This window comes from Lipotes vexillifer, unplaced genomic scaffold (assembly GCF_000442215.2).
Source record: "Lipotes vexillifer unplaced genomic scaffold, Lipotes_vexillifer_v1.1 scaffold776, whole genome shotgun sequence".
Lineage (NCBI taxonomy): Eukaryota > Metazoa > Chordata > Mammalia > Artiodactyla > Lipotidae > Lipotes > Lipotes vexillifer.
This window is the reverse complement of record NW_006777292.1, coordinates 1,923,899-1,935,419: the sequence shown is the minus strand read 5'-3', so window position 1 is coordinate 1,935,419 and position 11,521 is coordinate 1,923,899. Positions and strand designations below refer to the sequence as shown.

The following is an 11,521-nucleotide window of genomic DNA, read 5'->3' as shown; positions in this document are numbered from 1 at the left end:
GGTACGTGGGCCTCTCACTGCTGTGGCCTCTCCCGCTGTGGAGCACAGGCTCCGGACGCGCAGGCCCAGCGGCCATGGCTCACGGGCCCAGCCGCTCTGCGGCATGCGGGATCCTCCCGGACTGGGGCACGAACCCGCTTCCCCTGCATCGGCAGGCGGACTCCCAACCACTGCGCCACCAGGGAAGCCCCAATAAAGGGTAATTTTTAAAGGCTCTGTCTCACTCATGTAGCTATTATTCTTTTTTCAGTTAAGAGAATTTGTTTCGAAATACGAGTCTTGAGCATGAGAACAACCATATAATATTTTATTTTGGACTAATAATGCTCTCTGTCACTTTTTTGCCACCCACAGCTTTATTCTGGATGATTACATGTGGGAAAGAAAGGAAAAAAGTTAGCTTATTATGTTTGATTCAACGTGAAAGGCTGTCTTGGATAAGTTTAAAATTCCAGTGGTAGAAGTAAAATTCTATCCCAGATATAGATGTGACCTGCTTCTCAAAAGCTTCCTTAAAGGCTATTTTGGGGCACGTATGGGACGAATTTGATGCGTGGAATAATAATAATAGCTGACACCTGTCAAATCCTACTCTGAAGCAGGCTCTATCCTAGTGCTTTGCATATATGCATTCACTTAATCCATACAGAAACCCTCTTCTTTTTATCACTCCCATTTTACAGATGGGAAAACTGAGATGGAAAAAAAGTAATAAAAATATACTCAAGGGCACACAGCTAGTCAGTGTCTGAGCTGGGCTTGGTTTGGGCTGCCTGGCTTCAGTAGGCTCTTTACCACTAGGTGACACTCCCTAACCAGAGTAAAGTTATGTTTTCTGTCTTAGTCTTTTTTCCCTTTATTGTAATCCAAGTTTCAGATACTTGATTCTCAAGTTGGCAGTCATTTTGGCCTAATAATGTTTATTTTTTATTGCTATGATTTTCAAAAACATTTTTGGTTAACAAAAATAAGTCAGCTTTTCTAACAGGTTAAACATGTAAATAATAGTGCTAGACATATTACCCAATCATAGTATGTTAAGAATAAGTTTCAAAGTAAAACTATTCAGTGTTCCAATATAGTACAGTTATCATAAAGTCTAGTGTATGGTACTCTGTCTCCCATATTATTTAGATTGTAGGACTTACACCCCTTAAAAATTTAAATATGTTTAAACTCACCATTAAGTGAATGAACATCTCTTTTCAATAGAGTATTGTTGATTTTTGCCATGCTGTGAAAATAAAAATAGGCCATTGTGGAAAATATGGAAAGTATAATATGGTATAAGCAACAACTTAATAACTTTTGTAATTTCACCACTCATAGGTATATAATTCATGTTAGCATTAGTATATTTTTCTTCCAGCCTTCCTTCATGTGTTCATTCATTCAGCAGTTATCTTCTTTGAGCCAGACGTTATTCTAAACCCAAGGGAAAAAGCAGCTATCAAAATAGTCTTTCTGCCTGAGGAGCTGATATTTTAGTGGGAGAAACAGACAATGAATAGATAAATAATATAATGTTGGGTTAAGGATAAGTGCTTTAAAGAAAAATGAGGCAGACTAATCGAGGCCCAGAGATTGCTGTTTTGGAGTGGACAGTCACAAGGGAGGTTGAGTGATGTGAGAAAGGTAGCCCGTGAATATCTAGGGAAGAATGTTACAGGTGGAGGAATAGCTAGTGCAATAGCCAGTGCAAGGGCCCTGCAGTTGAAGCAGGCATGGTCTGCCCAGGGACTAGCAAGGAAGCCAGTGAGACAGGAGTATGGTGCTCAAGGCATGCTAGGAAGTGACACGGGAGAGGTGGTGGAGACTAGCAGGCTGTAAAAATAAGGGCTTTGCATTTCACTGGGTGAGATGGAAGCCTTTGGAGGGTTTAGTGCAGAGGAGCAATGTGATCTGACTTTGGTTCTAACAGAATCCCTCTGGCTGCCCTGGTGAGAATAGATTGCAGGGGACAGGGTGGCCTGGAGAAGGGTTTGAGGACAGGTGGTGAGACATGCATACAGGGAAGACATATGAAGAGAGCTTCTACAAGCCAAGGAATTCCCGAGGCCACTAGAAGTTTGGAGAGAGCAATAGGACAGCCTTCAGAAGAAACCGTCCCCTCCCACACCTTGATTTCAGACTTCCAGCCTCCAGACTGTGAGACGGTGACTTTCTGTTGTCTAAGCCGTGAAGTTTGTGGTGCTTTGATACAGCAGCACTAGCTAACTAATACACTTGGTGAGCAACTTTGCGAACAGTGGCGCCTTTTAAGGAGCTGAATGCTGAGGAGGAGCTGGGGGTTGGTGGGAGGAGGGGAATCAAGGTGTGCTAGATTTGAGCTCCTGTTAGATGGCCACTCGGAGCTGTCGAGGAGGTGATTGGATGTGGAGACCTGGAGCTCACATAGGAGGACAGGGCCTGAGATCCGAACTGGAGCACAGTTTGCGTGGAAATCAAAGCCATGTGACTAAATGAGGTCATCAGAAGGGTCCAGGGACCAAGCAAGCCCTGGGAAATGTCAACATTGAGAGATCAGGAAGGGAAAGTGGAGCCGGAGGGAGACTGAGAAAGTTGATGGTGAGGTCGGAAGGAGGCTGCTGGGATGACGGCTCAGCCCAAGGAGGAAGGTGGTGAGGGAGGAGGGACTGACCCAGCGCTGCTCTTGGTCGAGAAGGGACAAGGCCCTCCTTAGCAGCCAGGAGGGGACCAGGGACTCTGACTCTGGACAGGCAGAGATGCAAGGCTGAGTGGTCTGAGTTCTAGAGCGAGTAGGAGGGTTGCTTTTGTGTGTGTGTGTGTGTGTGTGTGTGTTTTTATCTTGGCATTACATCATAAGCATTATCCCATGTCATTAAAAATGTTTTTAAAACGTTGTTTTTGATGACTTAATGAGATTTCATGATTTTTATCTATTTGTTTTATGGGTAAGATACTTCTCTTTTTTTACCACCGTATTGACTGTAATACTGCAGTGAACAGATTTGAATATAAAATTTCCTAGATTAGGAATGATAAAATACAAACGGCATGAGTGTTCTTAGGGCTTAATCTTAAATATGGCCGATTGCTTTATAGATAGTCTGTACCCGTGGACACTCGCCTTGGCAGTGAAGGAGCTGGCTTGGCGCACGCCTCTCTTGCATACAGTATTGAGTTGACCAGCACATCCAGAACAGTGTTAAGTTACAGTGGTGATGATGGGCATCAATGTTTTGTTCCTGATTTACAGGGTAATGTCTCTGCTGGTTACATTAAATCATACTAGATCAGCGTTCTGGACACATATATTTAAGAATATACGGTAATTCCTTCCCTGTTCCCCTGAACTCGATCTCTTATGAAAAGTCATTCTGGAATCAGTAGAGTCAATTTGCATTTTGCTTCTTGACAGTTTTGTGGCAGGTTTCACCACTAACATTTGGCCCTGCACTCTGGGACTGGGCATAGGAGTTATTTATTTCTCTCAGCTTTCAGATCTCATAGTAAGTTCATGATCTCAGAGAGGTCTTTTCTAAAACCCCGAGTCCCCTAGGGATGGCCTCCCCGCCACACACCGTCTTCCCCTTCCAGAATGCTTGTAATAATTATAATCACTGTTGCTGTTGGTCTGCTGGCTGGGCTCCACGGGGCAGAGACAGTGTTTTCTTCTCTACAGTTCTAGTCACAGGGCATGTGACAGTGCCTGGTGCAAAATGGAGTGCAGAATTGTCACTCGGGATTTTTTTGAGTGAGGGACTGAGGCACAGATCAGACTTGGAACTGGCCCTAGGGCACACATCTGGGGCGGGGCGGGGGGAGGGTTCAAACTCAGGTCTGTGTGACTCCAGAGTCCAGCTTCATCTCACTCCACTGCCTACTGCCATCAGTAGGTGAGCTTGGGCAGGGAGCATTTTATATCGCCTCAAGGAAACAAAGCATACTGAGAATTCTTTGTATCCTTTTTGGTCCCTTGAATATAATAATTCAGAATATTTGTTGATTGCCCACTTAGGGCCCTTCCTTCCTCATTTCTTCTATACCTTTATTATTCTAACACATACTGTATGGTGATGATTTTTTTTTTTTTTAATATATACTTGTCTGTCTTCCCTACTGGACTCTGATCTTCATGAGAGCAGGAAATTTGTCTTCTCCATCGTTTTATCTACGGTACTTGGCACAGTGCTAGTATATAAGGGGGAGGGACTCAATGTTTGAATAATGAATGGAGAAATATTATGACCTTACTAAAACAGAGATTAAAGATTTATTATTTAGACATATATGGTCTTCTTTCCAATGAAATATAAAGATATCATTTATAATCATACTTTATATGTGCATAATAGTTTAGTCTGTAAAAGCCAAGATTTGTCAGAAACTTGTGTTTATTATACATACGTGCTAGCATTAGTGCACAAAATAAAATTATACTATTATTAGAGAAGGTACTTAATGAATGGCTGACTGAATAGCAATATAACCTTGTGTTTTTATTCACATAAATAGTATTGACATTTAAAAATTTATAGTATCACTTTATAATTCTAATTTTGAAAGGCTGTAATGACATATTTTACTCTATATGCTGCTTTTGCATTTTCATTGATATAAATAACACTGCTGTGGACAGCTGGACATATGTATGTGTATAGTTATTTCCTTTTTTAAACTATTTTCTTAGGGTAAATTTCTAGAAATGAGGCTACTGAAACATAGCCTGAAACATATTGTTAAACTGCTTTCTAAAAGGCTTGTATCATTTTACTACCACCTTTGTGACATGTTGTATTAATACTCTTACATGCCTTTTAAAAAATTAATTAGCCATAATAGTGTACCTCCTTGTTTTAGTTGGCATTTCCTTTGATGACTTAATTAATTTAGACATTATACCACAGGTTTATTTACAAATTGTATTTTCTTTTGTCTTAAATGTCTATTTCTGGCCTTTTTTCATTTTTTTCGATTTTGGTCTTAATTTGTTAAAGACAACTTTTATCAGTTCTTTCTATATAATAGCATTTTCTGAAAAATTTCTGGTTTTTCTCTTTTGCTGTTTTAAATTAAATATTTACATAGTCTAAACTGTAGATCCGTAACTTTGTTTTCTTTTTCACTGACTTAAAAAGAAAAACACTTAATAAACCAGCAGTAATAGGACCAGAAACAGAACCCAGAAAAACTGCTGGTAGTTTTTTCATTACATGACTTATGACTTAATTATATTGTACTCCATGAGTGTTTTCAGTTACCCATGGCATTGGGAGGAGTGTGTTTGGCCTCAGCTGACCATCTATTTTAAATTAAATCACATGGTAACAAGCTACCCCTGCTGAGCTCAGGCTTCCAGAACTTCCACCTTCCAGAACACAGCTCCTGGGGAATAAGGCAGATGAGGGTGCAGTCCTTGACATAAAGGCAGTAAACTCCTCATAAAGCCATGAGATTCTGCACACAACTTTTGTGACTTGTATCCCATGTAATTCGTGCTGTGCTCAACCATCTGACTATCTGCTTGGTTAAATTGTCACTTGAGAGTAGATTAGAAAAGCAAACGGCGTAGAAAGGGTAGGGAGAGAGCCTGGCTTGGAGGGGAGAGAACAGTGAAAGCACACACACATCTGAGGTTTTTCGTAGAGATGTTCATAACGATCAAAACCCATGAGTTACTAAATGTGTTGGTGCATGGTTCACCTGTCTAGAACATTCGTTTTCGTGGAATTCTTCATTATTTCACAAGGCTGGATAGAAAAGACATTGGGGTGTTATACTACAATTTTTTTGCTCCTTAGGGATTTTGGAGGAAGCGGACCCAGAGACATTTGCAACGAAAGTGCAGCATTTTATTTGGGTTTGGTACAAGGAGCATACAGAGTAAGAGGTAGATGAAACTGTGTGACCTCATGCTATGTTTCTTGTGATCTGATATCACTTAGTGTTATTGAATGACTTCAAAGGGCAGCTGGGAATTACTGTGAAGACACACACAGCAAAGCAATTTCTCACCTGCTGTCTCTGATCACAGAAGACACAGTTAGACTCACATTTCTCCCTGGGACACATGCGGTCGACATGCTGCAACTTGTTTGGAGAGAAAGGCAAGGGGCAGAGAGTCACTCTGTTTGCCCTGTGTGGGCTGGGACGAGTTTTAAATATAATCAAGAGTTACTTTTTTGGAAATAAGAGCAATAGAGACTAAGCTTCAGGGCATGGGATACTTCCTAAAAATACAGTCACTGAACTTTTAAAGAACGTTAGGATTAGCTTGTTAAATTGGCGTAGGATTCAAATGTGGAAGAAATCTGAGAGTATCGTTTGGGGCATTAAGGGTCAGGTTTTAACTTTCTTCAATTCTCATTTGCCTTTTGTTGGCTTATTTAAAAAAATTTTTTTAAATTGAAAGGTATACAGAAAAGTAAAAAGGCTACCACAGTCAGCACCTATGTATCTACTACCCACAGTGAATACAGGTCTAACCTGTTGTCATACTTTCTACCCATCTTTTTTTTTTTTTTAAAGAAAAAAATTCCAATAAAGTGACCCATTTCCTTCTCTAGAATTGTTCTGCTTCCTTCCCTGAGGTGTCACTGTCATGAATTTAGTGTGACTCCAGTACATATTTTTATGCTTTTGTTGATTTCCTATGTATCCATAAGAACAATGAGTATTGCTTTATGTATTTAAAAATTACATGGACAGTTATTATCATATAAAGAACAGTATTATAAAGTAGCATCCTATAATTTTACTTTCTTCAGTCAATGTTATTTTCAAAAGATTCATCCATGTTGCTTGGTATATAGATCTAGATCATGATTTTAACTGCTGTATACTGTTCCATTATATGAAATACCACAGTTTATCAATTCATCTATCAGTGCCACTATTTTCCTACTATAATTGGTGGGCAATGAACATTCTTGTATATGTCTGCTTGAGCACATGACAGCCTAGAAGTGAAATTGCTGAGTATTAGGGTTTTCACATTATAACCTTACTAAATATTGCCATATTGCTTTTCACAGAGGTGAGTATCAAATTACCCTCATGAGCAGTATATGAGTTCCCATTTCCCTATATCTTTGCTAACACTTGGTGGTAACAGACTTATTGCCAGTGTCTTGGGTGTAGAATTGCATCTCAATGTTGTTTTGATTTGCAGTTCTCTGATAATTGGAGAGGTTGAATATCTTCTCACATTTATTTCACATTTCATCATCTGTGAGTAGCTGATTCATGTCCTTTGTCCATTTTTTTTCCTATTGATTTTTAGGAATTCTTGATACATCTGGTTACTAATCCTTTGTTAAATATATTGCAGGTTGTCTTCTTTTTATCATTTGTGTTTCAATGTTTTGTATGGTATCTTTTAAATTTTGTTTTAGTCAAGTTAATCAATTCTTTTGGATTTTTACTTACTGTTTCACATTTGAGAAATTCTTTCTTCCCCCAAACCATGAAGATATTCTGTCACATTTCCTCTTAAAAATTTTAAAGATCTGGTATGTATATTCTTGTTTTTTTTTTTTTTTAACTTATTTATTTATTTTCGGTACGCGGACCTCTCACTGTTGTGGCCCCTCCCGTTGCGGAGCACAGGCTCCGGACGCGCAGGCTCAGTGGCCATGGCTCACGGGCCTAGCCGCTCCGCGACATGTGGGATCTTCCCGGACCGGGTCACGAACCCGCGTCCCCTGCATCGGCAGGCGTACTCTCAACCACTGCGCCACCAGGGAAACCCTGTATATTCTTACGTGGGGTAGGGATCTAGTTTTGATTCTTTAAGATGGTTGGCTCTTTCTTTTCCAACCCCAGTTTTTTAGTCCATTGTTTTTCTGTAGATTTGTTATACCTTCTCCATCATGTTGCAAGTCTCCATTTATATTTGAGTCTGTTTCTAAGCTTTTTGTTAAATTTCATTCATCTGTTTTCTATTTCTGAACTGGTACCACATTCTTATCAGTTATGGTAGTTTGTGGAATCTTTTGGATAATCTACATAGACACATAGGTAAACTAAAATAATGGTACATTTGTTTCTCCCTTCCTACTCCTTAGACCTTTATTTCTTTTTTCTTGTTTTGCCAGGTTGGCTGGGGCTTACAATATAACATCAATGATAGAGGTTATTGTGGGCATTTAGACTTGTTTCCAGCTTTGATAGGAATGCCTCTACAGTTTGCTCATAGTATTTGCTGTAGGTTTTGCTATACTCTTTGTGTGTGGGATTTGCTGTAGTTACTGTTTACCAGAACAAGGAAATCCCTTTGTATTCCTAGTTGGCTAACAGTTTTTGTTTGTTATTATGAATAAGTGATGAATTTTATTGGAAAATTTTATGCATTCATCGAGACAAGTTCTCATTTAATTTTTTTTTTTTGTGGTACGCGGGCCTCTCACTCTTGTGGCCTCTCCCGTTGCGGAGCACAGGCTCCGGATGCGCAGGCTCAGCAGCCATGGCTCACGGGCCCAGCCGCTCTACGGCATGTGGGATCCTCCCGGACCGGGACACAAACCCGCGTCGCCCGCATCAGCAGGCGGACTGTCAACCACTGTGCCACCAGGGAAGCCCTCCTTTAGTTTTTTAACATGTGGAATTCCATGATAGATTTGCTGACATTTAAAACCATCCTTATATTTCTGGGATTAATTCAGCTTGCTTTTCTGTTTTGGAAATACCATCATATTTAGGAATTGTGCATCTATATTCTTAACTGTGATTTGTATCTGAGTTTTCTTTTGTGTACAGTTCTTGCCTGATTTTGATACTGAGGTTTTACTCTTAAGGGGAGTTTAATTCTGGGGTCTGTACTGAATGTCCTGACTCTGGCGGGTCAGGACTGGGAAATTGCAGCTTACAGGTCCTGGGTAGTTTGTTGCACCCTATGCCTGTGCAGCTCAGTATCAGGTGAAGAGTCCGGGGCCCTCTGCAGATCTCCAGGCTATCTGTGTGTGCAGGTCTCTCCTCTCTAGGACTCTGCCTTGCAGATTCCGGCCACTCAGCCTCCATCACGCTGTGCGTGGGCTCCCTCCCTGTGCGGTGATCTGCCGAGTGCTTCCTGCAGGTGGCTGGGGTGATCCTAGGGCTCCCCTCTTTATGCCCTTCTCTTAGGATTCACAGTCCTCTCTTGCCAGTTGTCTGGTATCTAACAACAGTTGTCTTATATCTTTCATCCAGTTTCCTAGTTGTTTATGGGAAAAAAGCCTCGTTTGGTAACAGTTATTCCATCATGGCCACCTGTTTCCATCATGGAAATCCGTTTCTTTAACATGAAAACAATCTTAAAAATGATTGTTCTGTGTTTGGAATGGGGGATGGGGTAGAGGGTTAGTTCACTGTGCTTATCTCGAGGAGAAGCCATCTTACAGGATTATCTACTTAATGAATGGTGGGCTCCCCCCAATTTCTGGTTCCTTTTCACAAACTGAGTATCTCTCAGAAGCTTTTTTTTCTACTGCACCTGAATGTCTTAGGCTAATTCCCTTAATGCACTTTTGTACTGGAGGTTTAGTACCTTGTAACAGCTCCTATCAACCCATTGTGATGTTCTTTTCTGTGAATCCACAAGCAGTTTGTTTCTGAGTGCCCCTACCCTTCAAAGTTATTTTAGAACAGGTTGGATCTGGGCTTCTGAAACTGTTTAACAGCATACTGCTAAATGCCACTGCAGACCATGTACATGAGCAGAGTACAGATTAATTTAAATATTCATTTTGATCTAAAAACATGTTTGAAAGATTGGAGACTGAACAACTGGAAACCAAATCCAGCGACGTAGTTGTTATTATGTAATGGATTAAGAGCCCACTTACTATCTTCCCTTTATAGATGTCCTTAAATCCCAACATTCTTGGAAAGAAGCGGTAGTACTTTGACATCAGTCAACCAAGATGAGGTTCAGGCTCCTGTCCTTGGGTACAGAAAGTTTTGCGTTAGCCAATTATAAATGACCTCACGGCTTATATTCTAGTTGGGAAATAAAAGAGCTTTGTTAAAAGATGATTAATGTATGTGACAGTACATGTGAAATGTGAAGTGAATGATGAAAATGGCGCAGGAGGTTCAGGTGATAAAAATGGCGCAGGAGGTCGGGGTGGGCATTTGGGAAGGACTTCACAGAGAAGGAGGAGCTTTCAGATGAGCAAGAGCTTGAGGGGCCGGCCCGTGTTTCAGGACGGGGCACCGGGTGTGCAGAGGCAAGAAGGGGTGAACTTTTGCAGGGATGGACCAGGGGGCACTGAGGGTGGAAAGCGGGGTGTTGGGGTCCAGATGTAGAGGGTCTTGAATGTTTCTCGAGGGCAGCTAAAATGTGTTGAAAATTTTTAAACAGAGAGAAAAAAATTAAAAGAGCTGCACTTTGGGAAGATTAGTCTGCCAGCAAGTCTGGTAGTATTTTGTTCCCTCACCTACTGGCTCTCAAGTTTGGCTGCATTTTGCAATCACCTAGAGAGTTAAAAAACCGAAAAACAAAACTAAAACTGATTCATGAGCCCCTTCCCCCAGATATTCTGATTCAATCAGCCTGGAGTTAGGCCTGGGTTTTGAGAGTTTTTAAAAGCTCCCCAGGTGATTCTAATGTGCTGCAAAGCCTGAGAACCACTGCCCAGACCACTGCTGAGATCTTTTTTCTAAATAAAAAAAATTTTGTTTTTAGTAATTAATTAATTTGTTTTTTTGCCTTTGTTGGGTCTTCATTGCTGTGTACAGGCTTTCTCTAGTTGCGGCGAGCGGGGGCTACTCTTCCTTGCAGTGTGTGGGCTTCTCATTGCGGTGGCTTCTATTGTTGAGCACGGGCTCTAGGCGCGTGGGCTTCAGTAGTTGTGGCACATGGGCTCAGTAGTTGTGGCTCATGGGCTTTAAGGTGCAGGCTCAGTAGTTGTGGCTCGCAGGCTCTAGAGCACAGGCTCAGTAGTTGTGGTACATGGGCTTTGTTGCTCCGTGGCATGTGGGATCTTCCCGGACCAGGGCTTGAACCCACATCCCCTGCATTGGCAGGTGGATTCTTAACCACTGTGCCACCAGGGAAGTCCCACTGATAAGAACTTGATGTAGTGTTTACTCATTGTGTTCAACCACAGCTGGCCAGGCAAATGCAGAACCATCTCGTGGAAAACATTTTAAAGAACTTCTGTAAGAGTTAAAATATTCCACATAGTTCAGAACCTCAGTTAGAATAACAATTTTCTCCAGAAACAGTCAGAAAACAAACTAGTGGTTACCAAAAGGGAGAGGGAAGGGGGGAGGGACAAATTAGGGGTATTGGGTTTAACAGATATAAACTAGTATGTATGAAATAGATAAGCAACAAGGATATATTGTATAGCACAGGGAATTATAGCCCTTATCTTATAATAACTTTTCATGGAGTAATCTGTAAATATACTAAATATCTATGCTGATACCCGAAACTAATGTTATACTGTAAGTCAACTACAATTAGAAAAAGAATAACAGGGGCTTCCCTGGTGGTGCAGTGGTCTAGAGTCCGCCTGCCGATGCAGGGGACACGGGTTCGTGCCCCGGTCCGGGAAGATCCCACATGCCGCGG

The 11,521-nt window shown here is 41.2% G+C and overlaps 1 protein-coding gene across 1 annotated transcript in view; it reads left to right on the top strand.

Moving 5' to 3' along the window:
- LTBP1 (latent transforming growth factor beta binding protein 1) overlaps nucleotides 1-11,521 on the top strand; it is a 437,031-nt gene that overhangs the window by 44,055 nt on the left and 381,455 nt on the right. The window lies entirely within an intron of this gene.